Here is an 18,127-nt window from a genome sequence, read left to right as displayed (position 1 = left end):
CCTGCTTCTCCCTCTGCCTCTGCCTGCCACTCCCCTGCTTGTGCTCTCTTCTCAATCTCTCTCTGGCAAATAAATTAATAAAACTTAAAAAAAAAAAAAAAGGAAACTGAGGCAGTGGATTCTTATTGTTTTAAACAATTTTGACGATAATGAATTAAAAATGTTGTCATAAGATATAGAAGATAAAAAGCCTGCTTTTTTTAATTGTTTTATCTGAGGAAGTTGCTAAAAGCACACAATGTCAAATAGCTGAGACACAGAACAAGCTAGAATAACCAAACAGAACAGGACTCTTCAAGGTGTAGAAGAGGTAGAAGAGTAAGATCCATGTGCAGGCAGTGTTGATTAATTGCAGGGACTCTGATGTGGAGACTTATGGGGCAGAGAGGAAAGGTTGGTTAGAGCCAGAAAGCATCTGGTGCCGCTGATTAGCACTGTCTTGATGACCAGACATTCTAGCAGTGAGATCAGTCAATCGCAGCTTCCCCCAAAATGCCCTGAAGATTATATACTTGCTTTACATTTACTTATGCCATATGTACTTATATAAATAAAAAAGTTAGGGTGCTTGGGGGCTCAGTTGGTTAAGTGACTGCCTTCGGCTCAGGTCCTCATCCCAGGGTCCCAGGATCAAGTCCTGCGTGGGGCTCCTTACTCATCAGGGAGCCTGCTTCTCCCTCTCCCTCAACCTGCTACTATACCTGCTTATGTTCTTGTTCTCTCTCTCTCTCTCTCTGTCAAATAACTAAATAAGCTTAGTCTAGGATAAATAAGATGATAATGATTTTGTATGTCATTCTGTTGTGAAGGAGAAATACCTATATTAGTCTGCCTTTCAATTAATTCTCCCTAATTCCAATGTTAACTTCCCAAAATACAAACCAAAAGCAAAACCAAAACAAACAAAAAAATATGAATCTTATTGTTTATTCCCTTGTGTAGAAAGAACAAGCTCCTTAACATGACATTCACTGCTCTCCAATATTTAGCATTTGCCTCATGCTGCCTTAAATCCTACTACCCTCTGCTACCATACCCGGAGATTTATCACACTCACTAAATGAAATAACAAGGTGGAAATTCAAAAACCTGCTTTACTTTGTGCAAAGCTACTTTGCACAAACTGTTTTCTCTACCTGGGCTGATCCTCTCTTCCTTGACTAAAGAATTCTTATTCATCCCTCAACAGATCGGTCTAATGCCATTTCTTAGGTCAAGTCTTCCTTTACTCATCTTTGCGAAGCTATTATCCTCTCTCATGGCTCCAGGTACATAGTGGATGTATTATAGCACCCATGACTGCAGACCATGATTATTTAATTATGCATTTTTCCACATTTAGTCTCTTAGCTTTTAGAATAAGGCTATGTCATAATTCATTTTTATTTAACTGTCCACAAGCACCTGAAACACTGTTAACTCATATTAGAAATAAAATAAAACACATACACAAAACATTTTTTAAAATAAAGTACATTCGATTATCCAACTTTTAGATGTAAATGCATTTGCAATTTTTTTTTCAAAACTGGCAGTCTACTATAGAAACAGGTTAAGAAACATGATTAAAGAAAGTAAAATGTTGAAAAAATATTGAATAAAAAAGAACTCTTTAAAATGAATTTAAAATACTGTTACAGGTTACAGAGAATTATTAATAAAAACTTTTTAAAAAGTCAGTTCTCTGTTATAATGAGAACCATATACCTGGTCAGTTTCTATATGTGCCTGAAGTTCAAACATTTTTTTTTTCTTTTAGTCAATAAACCTACAAGAAACTCAGGAATATCTCAGTTCAATCAAGGAATACTTAATAATTAACCAAAGTATAAATAGGATCTTCACATAGTTGTTAACAATTATGAGGCTTTTATATGACCTGAAGGTCAATGTATAATAGAAACAAACTATGCTCAATTCTGGGAAAAATTAATCTCTAAGACTGAGTCAGATGGAAAATGTTTTTTAGCACTGAAATGTTTGATGTCTGGAAATCACCTGAATACCTTAGTCTTGACTTTATACTTCATAAAATATCACCTTTAAACCTTTAGACACTTGTTTTAGCCAAGATACTAATGCAGGTGTTTTTTATCTGCTTTTCTGGTAGAAAGTTTAAAAAAAAAAGAAAACTATGTAGTCCTCTGCTTTTAAAAACTTCTATAAAAATAATTCAGGAAAAAATCCCATGATTCAAGTATAACTCAAAATATGTTGACTTGGAAAAGTTGATATCTTGATTAATTTTTGATTTGCAATGCAAAAATTAATTACTCCTTTACTCTGATAATTAGTTATATTACTTTATATAAAATCATGGAGAAAAACATTTTTCAGTTCTAAAAATAATATTGTTTCATCTTACTATTCATAGTAAGTACAGTGTTTTAAATAAGACACTGAATTTCTTTTTTATTGAAGTATAATTGACATTCAATGTTATATTAGTTTTAGGTGTAGAACATATTGATTTGACAATTCTATACATTACTCAGTGCTTACTACTACAATAAATAGAGTCACCATCTGTCACCATCTGTTATTATAGTATTGTTGATTATATTCTCTATGCTGTACTTTTTATCTCCATGACTTTTTTTTTGTTTTGTTTTATAACTGGGAATTTATACTTCTTAATCCCCTTTATCTATTTTGCCCCCCCCCATCAGTCTCCTCTTTGGCAACCACGAGTTTGTTCTCTGTATTTAAGACCCTATATTCTTATTTGTAGTGCTTTTACTTACTAATTTGGAAATTTATTCTATGAGCATCTATTAAAGAATTAATATTAATTCAACATTATGCTCTACCTTAACAATTAAATATGAGCAAGAATCAGTATAATTTTCTCATAGAGGAAAATTTCTTATACTTTTATCTTCTAATTTTCTTTCAAACTACTCCACAACCCTTTCCATACTTCTAAGGAATCTGGAACATCATATGCTTCATTTCAAACCAATGAAGAAGATTAATTTGTTATTCTGAGCTTCAGTTCACTTAATTAATCAATTTTTTCATTCTTTCTATTTCGTCCACGGTTCATCCACTCATGCCTTTGGTGAACACCCATTTATTGTGTCCACTAAGCTTAACTCATGGTTGCAGGGGCTTTGTGAGGTATAATAATTTATCCAAAACAAAACAAAACCTACTTTTACAAAGACTGAAATTTCCTAGGAGATACAGACTGCATTTCCTTAATATAATCTACAAAAATACAACTTCATTTTTAAAAAAATTATTAAACCAGCTTGTATTCTTTGTTGCTTGGTAAGAAAAAATTTTATCTCTGAAGACTTGAGCAGAGATTTGAATGATGGGTAGAATTCTGATATGTTACCATAGGGGAAGATCTTTTGCAGTATAGAATACAAATATAGAAAATATCATGAAAGAGAAGACACACAGAAGAGAGATGAAACACCAAGTACTGGGTTTCACTGATTTAAAAACTTACGGATATAACTAGTGGTAGATACAATTACAAAACGTGAAGGCCAGATACTGATCAATCTGTTATATTACATGATGAAGTTTCTCTTTAAGTTTTTTTTTCAACAGCAGAAAATCTTTGAAGCTTTTGAACAGGAATAGTCTGTGCTACTGGAAGTTTAGTCTCAATCTTAGGGAAGCATCAGAAGTCAATTGGAGGATATAGGTACACTGCAGTAAATGCAGTTAGTTACTACAACATATGTCAGATTTGAAAAAGATTTAAATGATGGAGAAAACAAAAGGAAAGAACATGTAGAAGATATTTTATAAATCGAATCTCCCATTAAAATCATTAGTATGGAGCATCTGGGTGGCTCAGTCGGTTAAGCATCCATTTTCAGCTCAGTGCATGATCCCAGAGTCCTGGGCTCCAGTCCTGCATCAGGCTCCCTGTTCAGTGAGGAATCTGCTTCTCCCTCTGTCTCTCACCCCACTCTCATGCTCTCTCGCTCTCTTTCTCAAATTTAAAAAAAATCTAAAAAAAAGGGTATTGTTAGTATGTAAATGATTAATCTATTAAAATTCTGTGAAATTGACTTCAACATAAAGATTAATGACAGTAATTACATTAGTGTAGATTGATATTTCTTAAAAATGTGTAAGACAGGTTGCTGAAGCAGTTTTAATTTGTAAATGTGTAAAATTTGAGTGTAAATCATGTATAACCTGTTTTTCCTCACTATCCTGCTGGTACACAAAATTATCTACATGTTAAAGAAAAAAGAATCCAGATTATGAATTAGTTAGAAAAGTTTCTGCTTCAAGCAAATAACTCTAGGTTAAGCCTGAAACATAAAACAAACAGAATAATTGATAACATACTTGATTTCATTTCCAAAATTACCTCTTAAAATAATTTTGTCATTAATCAATGTAGCAATAACTAACTAAAACTAGATATAGGCATACCTATTCTATTTCCTGTTTCTTTTCTGAAAGTTGGAGAAAAACCTGACAATAATATCATTGTCCCTTTCATATGAATGGTATATAGCAGAGAAACAACATTTTCCATTGTCAATTGTCAACCTAAACACATAACCAAAATGGCAATAGTGTTCGGCTGATTTTTCAAAAAATTAATATAAACTAACATTGTTACTATTGCATCACTTGGTGACAGCTTGTTTGCGGGAAAGGTGTGGATCGATTTGTGTAAGTACTTCAGGGTCCTTTTGAAGAATAGGATGGAGATCTTCCAGGTCCAAGGTAAATGTAAACTGTTGATTATTTTCAACAAGGAATTTCTATTCAAAGTCCAAGGCAGGGAAAAGTCCTGAAGCCCCAGCTTAAAACTCCCTGAGAGACCAAGGTAAACTTGATGATGGAACAGCTGAAGCAAAATGCCTAAGGTTTTAGAGGGGGGGAATGCCTTGTGACTCCTTCATTCTATTTTGTGTATATATATATAATTGTATCTTTTGCATTAAGTGCTATCAAACCATGTATGATTAGCAGCTTTTCTTTTCTGACTTAATGTGGGCAAGTGTAAGTGCATAAAGAATGGCCTCTTCCTTTAAGTATATCATTTAAATTTTAAATCTTTAATTTCACCATACTACCTCAGTCGGCTCAGGCTGCCAAAACAAAATACCATTTTCTTGGAGGTTTGAAAAACACAAATGTGGGACGCCTGGGTGGCTCAGTGGGTTAAAGCCTCTGCCTTCGGCTCAGGTCAAGATCTCAGGGTCCTGGGACCAAGCCCTCAATCAGGCTCTCTGCTCAGCAGGGAGCCTGCTTCCTCCTCTCTCTCTGCCTGCTTCTCTGCCTACTTGTGATCTCTGTCAAATAAATAGATAAATCTTAAAAAAAAAAAGAAAAGAAAAGAAAAGAAAAGAAAAACAGAAATGTATTTCTCACAGTTCAAGAAATTGGGAGTCTGAAGTGAGCGTGCCTGCATGGTCGGGTTCAGCTGCCGGCTCGCCGTCTTCCTGGCTTGCAAGATGGCTGCCTTCTTGCTGTTGTCTCCCCATGACTTAGAGACAGCTGTTCTCTCCTTTCTTCTTGAAAGTCACCAGTCTCATCGTAACCACCTTGCCCTCATGGCAGCATCTTACTCTGATCATCTCCCAAAGTCTTCATCTCCAAATACCAATACCATTGGGGGTGATGAATGCATCTGTGATAATGTCTTCTTCCTCATGCCTAATCTAGGTAATTTTTGCTATCCCAATTTTTAAAATCAGGTACACAAATATCAAAATATTTGAGCAATCTGTTCAAAGACAAAGCATTGGAACCTAACTATAATACTTAACGTTGGTTTGTTTTCTCTTTCATTAATTCCAACTATTTTATTTTTATTAATGATGTCTCCCTAGTGGAATCTGTTTAGCTTTTTAACTTGAAAATATATTAAATTTTACTTTTTATCTCCGAAAGTTGTATATTTTTCACTTAAATAAGCTATACTTTATACTAATCAATTAAACCAAGTTAATTTGTTCAGTTCTTCAAACATTGTTGTATTTTTTACTATATCCTTCTAAGACTAAGAGATACATATTTAAATCTCACACTATAATTGTATTTTTTCTCATTTCTGTCATTACTAATAGATTTTACATTATGAATTTAGTTATGTCTTTTGATCCAAAAGGGTTTTCCTTGTGGGAACTTTGAAATCAATTCTGTATAAGTTGTATATAAATTTAGCCATATCATATTTCCCCATGTATCCTTGTGTGAAATTAATGTTAATACAAATTTTTGTTCACATTTGCCCATTCTTTCTTTTTTTTTCTTTTTTTTTGCTAATCAATTTGTTTTCCATTTTCATCACTTTATATATGTGCTTATTGGAAATATCATGTGACTGATTTTTGTTAGCCTAATCTGAAAATCTCTTTTTTATTTCAAAATTTTATTTTATTTCACAATTGTATTTTATTTCAAAAAACAAGTCCTTTCGTGGTTGGTATTGAGGCTAAGATCAAGGTGAAGACTGACCTTCTTTCTCCTTCTCCTCCTCCTCCTCTTGCTTCCCCTCCTTCCCCTCTCAGCCTCCTCCTCCTTCTTCTTGTCTTAGTATGTTCCCTCTCACCCATCCTGTATTTCCATTGATTTAGAAGATGTTATTTAGAAGATGCTCTCTACTCTTGTTAATTGGAGGTTTTAATTTATTATTAAATGTTCTTTTAATCAGAAGTATTTGACTCCCGGGAGCCTGGGTGGTTCAGTGGGTTAAGACGCTGCCTTCGGCTCAGGTCATGATCTCAGGGTCCTGGGATCGAGTCCCGCATCGGGCTCTCTGCTCAGCAGGGAGCCTGCTTCCCTTCCTCTCTCTCTACCTGCCTCTCCGTCTACTTGTGATTTCTGTCAAATAAATAAATAAAATCTTTAAAAAAAAAAAAGTATGTGACTCCCATGTTTTAGATCAAATATTTTTTAGCAAGACAACTTTTTCTAAATAAAATACTTTATTGCTCCTGTAATTCCTCACCCAATTCCAACAAAGTAAAATGTTTAGAAGCTCAGGAGTTTTACAAAGATATGTTCAAGTGTGAATTTTTGTTTTCTCATTAATCCTATCTGGAACTCAAGAATGTTTCAATCTATGTATCAAGATTTTTTTCTTCAGTTCTGGAAATTTTTCTTCTAGCATATGAAAAATTATAACACTTACATGTCCCCTTTTATTTCAAGGGACTGCTATTATTCACATATTTATCCTTCTGGATTTTTTTTTCTAGTCTATTTTATTTCAGGTCCCCATCTATTTATATATTTGTTCTATGTCTTAAGCTATTTCTTCCTCAATATTTCTCAAGGCCACTCATTTGGATCTCAATATAATTCTGCCCAAATACATTTCCATAACTGTTTAGTAGTATTTTAAACATATATATTATACATATATATAACATATATATTATTTATACATATATAAATATATAATATATATATTTTAAAACACTTTTTAAAATCACCATTAATTTTCTTTTCTGGTTGCAAATTAATTCCCTTAGAGTTTCCTTTCTTTTAAACAATTTGGCAGTTCTTCTGCAATTCTATTTAGATTAGAAGGTTTATAGATTAGTCTAGTTTTCCTCTCTGACAGTTGGGCTAGAGTTGGTGTCTTTTTTCCCTTGTGGCAACAATTCTCAGTGCTGGCTTCATATTCAAATTATCTTGGCAGCTTTTAAATTATGGATGCTGGGCCTCAACTCAAGCAAATTTTACCACAACCCTTCTAGGTAGAGCTTATGCAAATACATATATAGATAGATAATATATGTTATATATTAATATGTATTAATATATAATTATAATTTCAACATATTATGTATCTTTAAAGTACATATTTATATATATTTTTTAACTTTTCCTTGATTAATCTAAGAACTACTATTTATAAGGTCATTGTGTCTCAGGTTTAGGTGACTGGAGTGCCCTAATTGATGGAATTCTTACAGACCGTGAGAAAGGCAACTTGCATTCAAACCTCATGGGGTCTGTTGTGAAGAAGCAGTGAAACCATCAGTTCTCTGTAATGGCTTCTGGACAGGCAGAGGGTCCCTGTTCTGCAGTCTTCAAACTGTCCCAACTTCAGAAGACTGAAGCCATCTGTTCTACACATTTTTGGCTTCTTAGGAAGCCAAAGTCAAGGAAATCCAAAAAGTCATTTAAAACAAATGTCAGCCTTCTCTTTAGGGATCAATGTCTACGATGCCAACTATTTTGCTGGATTTGCTCTTTGATGATTCTTACCAGTGGACTCTAGTGTGTCTCCCAGAAACTTATCCAGCCCACATTGTGGAAGCTCAACAATCTTACAGCCTTACTTCTACCCTGTAGCCTGAGCATCTCATCACCTATTTACCTCCCAGAAGCAAAAACTTAGAGTTGGAAGTAAAGAAGAGAATTTTGTTAAGTAACCATAGTCCAAAAACATTTCCCTTTACAAAATTAACTTCCAAATAAGGCTTGACTTAGATACAAATATATTTAGGCTAGCATTGGTGAAATATTTCACCTTGATTTGTTTTTTATACTTCCACATTATACCTAGAATCTCCTGAAAATTGATATTCTCTACCAGGACTATCACTTTGACAGTAGACTTCAACATTTAAAACACAGGTACAAAATACAAAAATAATAACTCAGCTCTGAAATGTTTGCCATCTATACTATGAGATTTAAAATAAAATGCTAATTATTGCTTAGAACAATCCAAAGAGAAGAGCTCATATCCCTAATTTAAAGATTAACAAAGTGAGAGTCAAAGAGGTTAAAGGATTTTCACAAAATCACAGAGCTAATAAATGATTAAGCTTAATACAAACAACCTTCAAAATGTATGATCTTTCTTCTACCAACATGCTTCATTGTCATTTAACATGAAAGCAGAGTCATTTCCCCAACTTCATTTAATTTATCAGTTGTTGAAACATAATCAATGAGGTATAATCAATAGGCTATACATAAAAGTGAGACAAGATAATCCCAATGAAAGAATTGCATGAAATGATTTAGGAAATTAATTATTTCCACAGTGCTGTTCTTTTACATTACTCTTCAAAGCAATACAAATATAGAACATCTTTACTAATTGGTATCCATCATATTTTAAGTACATAATAGTAGAATATAATTAAAATAGGAAATGCATATAATGGTACTTCATAAGTAATCTGGATATTATGTATTTATAAGATATTTAGTATACATATTGTGTCTCAGAACGAGGATTTAAATAAAGTTTAGCAGAATCATGGGTAAAGGAGGGACAGAATCTTACTAAAAGCATGGGAAATCTTACAGAACGCTTCCTATTTGCATTAGATCTGAAAGGAACAGAATTTCATCCGACGAGCTGAGGTACAGAATGTTAAAGTTCGGGAAACATATGGGTATGATAATACATCAAATGATAAGGGATTTGGGAATGCAATGAAATTAAGCCTGGACTGGTGGAATGAGGCCAGGCGATGGAGAGTCACTGTGCAACAGCAGAGTCCATAAGACAAGTGTATTAGCAAGAAAGCGCCTGAGCATGTTGGTGTTAGCATGATTTTTCAGAGGGGCATTGTGAAGAAGACAAGACTGCAATATGAAAGGCTGCTGGTGCACACTGGCAGTGTTATATTAGGTGCTCTGGGGAGCACATGTATAAAACACAGACCCTGTTGTTAGAGAGTTTACAGTCCATTTGGGAATGCAAGACATTAACATTCAGAAAGTAGACAACAGTGGAAATTTTCACCAAATTTGTGAATTCGTTCATTTGCCAAAATGTTTTGAACTTTAAGTATGTGTTAGGTGTTAACACATAACCAGGCAGGTGTTAGGTTAAGCCTGTATATTAAGCCTGGGTATGTCCCTGTCCCTTGTCAAATTATAAACAAATGAGGAAAAAAGTATATTGGCACTTTATGTAATTTGGATTATACATATTTGTTTTTATGTTCATTACTAACATCCTGTGTGTCACTGTATATCTTTGAGAATAGTTACAAGCACCCTGGGAGAAACTGGTTGTCCTGAAAATTACATCGAGTCTCATTTATTTTTTAATCATCCTATCATTGGTTAAAGAAGAGCAGCTAAAGGGTATCATCCCGGAACATTTATTTTTTAGTATTTCTACGTCATTAAGGAAAGTGAGCTTGAAACCTCAATTTGCTGATATTGTCATACACAATAAAATGTATTGTGTGTGTTTCGGTCGACCCTGGCTGTGATGCAGTAGAGAGCAATATTTGAGTCGGACAATTGCTCAGATATTAACATCACCAACTGAATTTATGATCTCTTTGCCAAGGGTCGGATAGGATATCTTAAATTCTCAGATTCTGTTGTGAAAAATTTCAACAAATATTCTTATTTGCCGAATGGATGGCTCTTGATTTGTCTGCCATATTGAACAATAAAATCTACCCCTGGCTCTTTCAATACTTCCTTCATGATGTGTGTCCCATCTCTCTGGTTTTGTATCAACGGCCATATTTACACATTGGCATCTTCCTTACATTTATCTAGATAGTGGGAAAGATATTTTTAATGGCATTATCACTTGTCTCTGCACATAGTCCCTACAATGATCTAAAAACTGGGGTTAGAGTAATCTAATTAGAATATAATTCTAATGATGCCACTCTTCTGTATAAAAGCCCTCCTCAGAGCCTCACATAAAATCAATACTTTTTAAACTGCCTACTATATCCTGCTTGCCCCCATCCCACATTTTTTTTTCAATCTATCTACAACTTTTTTTCTTTTAACAACAGCATTAGTTTGGGTTCACTAAGCATCAGATGTCAATAATGCATGGGATTGGCCGTTCAAGAGGTTTATTGGAGAAAATAGCCTTGAAAAATCCAGAGGGTGAAACAGATTTCAGACCATCATGTTTGACCTATCTTCTGTGAAGGAAATAGGGGAGGAAGGAGTATGGGAATTGGGTAGAAAGAGCTTCAGACTGCAACCCTATTCCAAAAAGAGTTTGGCCAGCCCCAGAGAGACTCCCACAGGCAGATCTTTGATACAGAGAGCCCCATGTGTTGCAGGAATGGGCCCGTGTTAGCACCTTCACCATGCACAATCCCTGTCTGGGAATGGTTGGAAAGAAGTGTGGCCTCTGTGGATGCGGTCAATCGTCAATTATAGGTGGGCACATTTTTATGGTTGACTTAACAACTGATTAAAGTTGCCATTCAGAGCCTGCTTTTTACTTCTGTGTTATGCTCAAGTGACTCCCTTCTCTTACAATGTCTTGCATCTGTGTTTGTGAAAATTATAGCTAACTTTAAACCACGGTTCATTTGCCTCATCTTCTGTGATATCGTCTCTAATCACCCCGTTACAACCTACTGCCTCTATAACACTTTCCTGTATTACCTCAATTGTAATTTTTGCCTTAAAAGCCAACAGTGCCTCGCTACAAGGGAAGCTGGCATTTAGAAGGATAGCACTTCAAAATCTATTGTGATTGCCTATTTTTGGGTGTGTACGACATTGCTACTTTCGACAATGACAAAGTATTACATGAAATCATCCCAATGATTTTCATAAGAGGAAACATATATTCGTTGAGAAAATATTTAGAGAGGGTACTTTTTGTGAAAGGTTTTCAATCAGTATTTTAAACGGCCTACAAGGAAACAAACATAGACGGAGTTCTCAGTAATAGTAACAAGGTAGAATAGTGGAGTCTATTTAAGACTTTAACTGATTTCTTCACAAGCCTTCTCCACATCCCCACTGTGATATTATAGACTAATATTTGATGAGAAGACTTAGGGTCTTGATACATTGCTACCATATTCTTCATCATACTGAATGCTTACATAAGGCTAACTATTTACCATATACTTTTCTGAGTGCTTTGCATGTATTATTCCATTCAGTCCTTGAAGCAACCCTGTGGGTTAGGTACCATCTCATACCAATGTGATGTGATGTACCATCACATTGTACAAATCAGGAAACTGAGGTACAAGAGGCTAAGTAACATTTCTAAATCACATGACTGTGATGTATTTTCATTTCATTTCATTTCTTTTTCTTTTTCTTTCTTTATCTCTCCCCCCCCCCACCCCGAACAGAGAGAATGTGTTGATGGAATGGATGAAGAATTGATATTAGGAAAAGGATCCAATCAATACATCTTCATTTGAAAATATTTCCTGAGTCTTTCATTTTTTTCTTCTATTAACTGCTACCACATCAGTATAAGACTCTCATCTGTCACATACATTATTGTGGACTCATCCATGCTCATTTCTCCATACCATATCTTATAGGGAATTTTTTGAAACATAAATGCAGTTTCATCATGTCTCTGCTTAAAAAATTCAGTAGTTTCACATGGCTCTTAGGATTAAAAAAAAAAAAAAAAAAAAAAGAATTCTTATTGGTGCATAGGGCCCCACATTGTGTGGTACTTTAACTCTTCAGGCTTACAGTACACCACATTGCCTGTCCCTTAACTCTCCAGTTTTCTTGCTACACAGGCCCTCTTGCAGCTCTTCAGACATACTCCTACTACCAGGTACGCCTGCATACCAATGTTCCTTCTGCCTAGAATTCCTTAACCCCCAAATGAATCCTAATATTTCACTGGGTTTTAGCTCAGTCATCACTTTTTCACTCTGGAAAAGAAGCATTCCTTTCATCCTATGGACAGGTACTAAAGGAACACCTGTTTGCAGGCTTCATTGATTTATACCTCCCCCCCCCCCCCAGTGCACTCTGTGAGGAAATGAACTGGTAGGAGTTATACCATAAATATTGGAGATGAATGATGAAAGAATCCAAGAAATGAAAATAGCATAGTAGTAAAAGTGGATGTTGGCCGACTACTAAACTTCCATGACAACCTTGATTCTGTATGAACCCCTCACCCCCAACACACAAGCACACCACACAACATGAATGAAAGATGCTAGCAACTTATAAGGTAGGCAGATTACTGGTTGGAGACTTTCTGCCTAATGGTTCTAGTACTAGTTCATTTTATACTGTGGCAGTCATTATCCATCATGACTGAGGATTCAGTCAAGTTTTCAACCTACAAAACTTGGAAATGTCTCTTTGGTTAGGCATCCTCTCAGCCCAATCATATAAGAATCTCTCTAATTCAGACATTAGTATTTTTTCAAAAGTTTCCAGATTATTTCAGTGGACAGCCAAGACTGACAATCACAGTCTCAGATAAGGAAAGAATGGATACAATACACCAGTACAAAGTGTGTTTTCTTGGCAGATCAAGGAAAAATAAAAATGTATCTTAAGCCTACAGGATTTTGTAGGATTGCATGAAAAATATCCCTATACAACATAGTCCATTTTGCCCTGCCTATGATCAACATTTAAAAATCATATATTAGCCTGTTAGTATTTTACATCATAATTATATAAGAAAGCATTTGTATATACTTTATATTATATTATATGCATATATAATATTGGGTAAATTCTCACAAAGACTATATATATATATCCACACATACATATATCGTACATATACATAAATATGTATATGCATTTATATTTAATATCACTGAGAAAATTTTGTAATGTATATAAAATATTTATAATTTTATTTCCCTATTTCTCCATTTCCAGTTATGTATGTTGTTTTCATTTAATTTTTTGCACAGAACAATAATCCCTAAATGAACTATTATTTAAGGATTCATTGTTTCTTAAGTAAAACTATTTGATAATACTAGAATTAAATCACCCTAATCGTTAGTTATAAGTATTTACTAGGTGCTACTATATCCTTGATGGTGATTTTTAAAAACAGCTTAGAAAAGAATATTAAAACAATAATAATTAGTAATATTATAGTAATTTATTTGACACAATTATTACACCAAAAGAAATTTAAATGTATTATTATTCACTTAAAATAAATATTCTCTATATAGACAAAAGGAAATCTCATTTTTTACAAGCGAATGCTTTTCCAGTTATGTAATTAATGGTAAAAATGCAATAATAAAGCAATATTAAGAACTAGCTTTATGTTATCACAATTTTTAATTAAAATGTAGTATCTTTAATTTGGAAAAATTTAGAGCTTCAGATAAATTTAATAATACTTTAAATGGATGATATTAATAGGTGTAGAGAAGAGTAATAATTTCTTTTTCAGGAGAACAAATTAAGTGTCTGGTTGTATTGATAGAGAAGTAGTAAAATAAATATTTTGAGGTAAATTATGTGAGTAAAATTAAATTTTTCTTTTATTTTATTCTTAAAATACTCATTTATTTATTTTTAGAGAGAGATAGAGTGATTATGAATGGGGGAGGGGTAGAAAGAGAAGGACAAGGAGACTTCGCACTGAGCACAGAGCCTAATACCAGGCTGTATCCTAGACCCTTGATCATGACCTGAGACAAAAAAAAAAAACATTTAACTTTTTTAGATGCTTAACTGATTGAGCCAGCCAGGTAACCTATATGGGAGAATTTTAATAAATATTATACAGCAGAAGTCTTAAAGGGAATAATATGTGCAATACCTATAGTGTAAAATATATAAATAATTATGCATTTTGAAAAAGTACAATTTGGTAATATAAAGCATTAAGAAGACATTTTGAAATCTTTTATCAGAAGTAATCATGCAATTACAAAGCTTGAGATGTTCAAAAAATATTTCAATTAAATTACTATTTTTTTTAGTGCAGGCTTAATAGTTTTATTGAACAAAGCACAGAAAAATATTTTTACACTATTAACATTGCTTTACTGAATCTGTAAGATATTTTTGGCAAATAAACATAAGGAAGAAATTGAATATATCACTCCAATTTTGAAATTATTCTGGTCTACTCTTCATCAAATCTGCAAAAAATATGCAAATTACATTGTAAGGCATCCAGAGTTCATAAATCTGTGGCATTTTATATATGTTACACTGTAGGACTGAAACATATTCATAAAGTCAAATAATCTCAAATAGTAAAAAAAAAAATCATAGATCAATGAGTTTTGTAGGCTATTTGATTAAGTAGTTATCAGGTTATATTACAACTTGTAATACTCCAGAACGTATTTTGAAAGTGAACAATAAACTCCATCTTTCCAAATCCAATAGAAATTTATTTGTATTTGGTCAGAAATATGCAAGTGGATGATTACCCCATTCCCCCTATAAATACTCTCCACTCTTAGATTTCAGATACTGAAAGTTTCTGGGTTTCCTTCCACCTGTCTGGTCATTTCTTCTCTCTTTCATCCTCTTTTCTTTTAATTGATTTTGAAGCTACTCAGGGCTAGATTCTGGTCTCTGTTACCTTCTCTCGTAATACTATTTACTTAACTGACCTTTATCTGATTCTATGCTTTTAAATGCCATGTCATTGCTGGTATGTCCAAAAGTTAAACATGTATACTTGAACTGAGTTGAACTCTAGACATGTATATTAAGCAGCCTTTTTAAATGCTCCACCTAGATGTCTGATAGTCTCCTCAAACATGGTATCTTCAAAATATAGTTCTCAAATTTTTCAATCAATTTATATATCTGTGAATTGTCCTTTTTACTCATTACTCAGATCCAATCCATTAGCATGTTCTAGCAATAAATCTCCAGAGCCATAATAAATCTCTACTATAATAAATTTCTACTTCTCTGTATTTACTCTTTGACCTACTAGTTAAAGCCACCATCTTCTCCTTTTTAGATAATTGCAATTTCCTCCTAATAATCTCTCTACTGCCACCTAAACTGACTCCAATTCATTTGCTACAACACAACCAAAATAAAAATCATGGTGATCATATACCTCACAGATAAACACTTCAGTGATTTCCCTCTGTCCTTAGAATAAAATTCAAATTCATTACATTTGTGATAATCATCTGGCCCTTTCTGATAGATATATCTTTAAAAACTTTATTGATGTTTAAAGTTTATCTTGATATAATTAATTATTATTGAGACACGTGAATGATTATACATATGTCTACAAAAAGTCCATAAGATATATCCATATCCTTTGGAAATTGCCCCCAAATATTTAACACTTATTCATCCTTCCTGAGCCCTATCTCTTACTTTGAGCTATCTAGAGAAAAATCAACATCCAAAGTCTATGCCCTTCGATTTTGGCAATCACTAAGTCAGAACCCTATACTTCACATGGATATCTATTACTGGTGTGTGTACAATAGCATCCCTAAGTTAAATATATGTATCTGAGCCATTTGATATTCTAATACAGTATCCTCTATTAAATTATAAAATATGTATGAAGGACTTGCTTACTGTGAATAATGTACTTAGTCTATTTTAGTTACGTATTCGTTGACCAGTACATATAAACTCAGCACAGGAATGGATTTTGTTTCCCTTGTTAACCTCTGTGTTTTTGGCCCCGTGTGGTACTAAGAACAATTCCTGACACATGACAGACATTCAAAACAATGAGTAAATGGATGAATGAACACGGGGTCATTTATTTTCAGGTTTGTGTTGAAAGACAATTCTCCATGGGTCTCTAACATTTTTGCACAACTTTCAAGCAAGGCACCAACTGCCCAAAAGGATGTTAATATGATAGAGTTCCTCTTTCCTAAGTGAAAGGCAAGCATGCTTAAACATGTGAAGATAATGTCTCCTTCTGTAGTAATAGGCATGTACATTTATTGCTCATTGAAAATTATTTCCTTTCTCGTAATACAATCCACTTCATGTTCAAGTTCCAACTGACCCTTGTCAAGCAAAAAATGCATTAGACAAATTTAACAAGCCAGGAAGACTATTCAAGGCTATTGCAACATGGAAGAGAGGCCAGAACTGCGGCTGAACTCAACCTCACCAAAACAAAATGGGAGTTTTTCTTAAGAGCTCTGGTAGGCACAGGGGATTATAGACAATCTGTGTTTGCTAATTGGCCTTATCCAAAGGTAAGGCAAATTTTCTATCTTCCTGACAAGTTTTACAACCTGAACCAAGGTACCGACTGAAGTTAGGCTCTCAATATCTTTCTTGATGCTTACATTTCAAAGAAATAATTCCCAGGTCCTTGAGGAAAAAGTCCTGGGTTGTAACATGAGCAGGAGGCATTTTTAAAAGATTTCCATCTAGAAAGGACAGAGAAATAACGTGCAATTACACATTTTCTAAAATAAATGCTCTAAGGAAAATGAGGTCGGGGCCCTAGAAGCAAGAAGAATCCTGTCTAAATTTTGGTCAAGCTGAGGAAATGTTAGGGTCGTTTTGGTCATCCTCTTTGGGTCACCCTATTGGAATCAGGGCTTGATGAGCAAGCGGAAAAAAAAAAAAAAAAAAAAAAGGAAAAAGAAAAAAAGATGATACTATTGCAGGTGGTACAAGTAATGAACTACCTTTCCCCTCTGACCCAGAGTCTCATGTTTTCTACCAATATCCATAAATTTATGGCAGTCTAACTCTGCAGCTGGCAAGTAAGGTAAAATCTCAGACTCTTCAAAGCCCTTGACAATCAGACTTTGAACTTGGGAGGAAATTTCATCAGAATTTCTCTATATATAATGAAATCATTTCAGCCAATATTAACATGATACTTAAATATTTAGCAAATGTTAGCATTTAAGAAAATTCGTCTGTAAAGAAGTGGGTATACTGGAAAAGCAATATATATGAGTGTGTGTGTGTGTATAATCATGTATAATCGCTTCTATTGATGACTCGATATTAATTTAATTACCTATGTTTAGTGATCTCAGTTTATAAAATGAAATGCATCATAACCTTTAGTTAACTTTATCATGAAGTTACTAAGAAGCCAAAACACAGAAAATCCTACCCTGAATTTCAAATTGATAATACTACATTGCTTTAATGTAACATTGCTTAAAGTAATAAACTACTTTAAACTGGAGTGTAGAAATGCTCTTCAAAAGTAGAGGCACAATATGTGTCATCTCTGATTTTTAGAATTTACTTCTTCTTATGGACATAAATAAGGAAAATCATTTTTTTTTTATAAAGCATCTAGATCATATTAATTTTTGGTTCTAAATTTTTGCCACTTTAACAAATGGTATGATTAATAGTAAATAGTTTCTACCCCACTGCTATTGGGTGATGGCTAGAGCTTACTCTGAATTGCACCACAGTTTTTGCTATTAATCTGATTTTTTTTTTTTTTTATTAATCTGATTTTTTAAATCTCACTGAGAAA

The 18,127-nt window shown here is 33.7% G+C and overlaps 1 protein-coding gene across 1 annotated transcript in view; it reads left to right on the top strand.

Annotated features, from left to right (window-relative positions):
- Positions 1–18,127, top strand: part of KLHL1 (kelch like family member 1) — a 402,166-nt gene that overhangs the window by 337,214 nt on the left and 46,825 nt on the right. The window lies entirely within an intron of this gene.

The sequence above is a fragment of the Mustela nigripes genome, chromosome 15, assembly GCF_022355385.1.
Source record: "Mustela nigripes isolate SB6536 chromosome 15, MUSNIG.SB6536, whole genome shotgun sequence".
Classification (NCBI taxonomy): domain Eukaryota; kingdom Metazoa; phylum Chordata; class Mammalia; order Carnivora; family Mustelidae; genus Mustela; species Mustela nigripes.
Note: the sequence above shows the minus strand (reverse complement) of the source record. Positions and strands in the feature narration are given on the sequence as shown.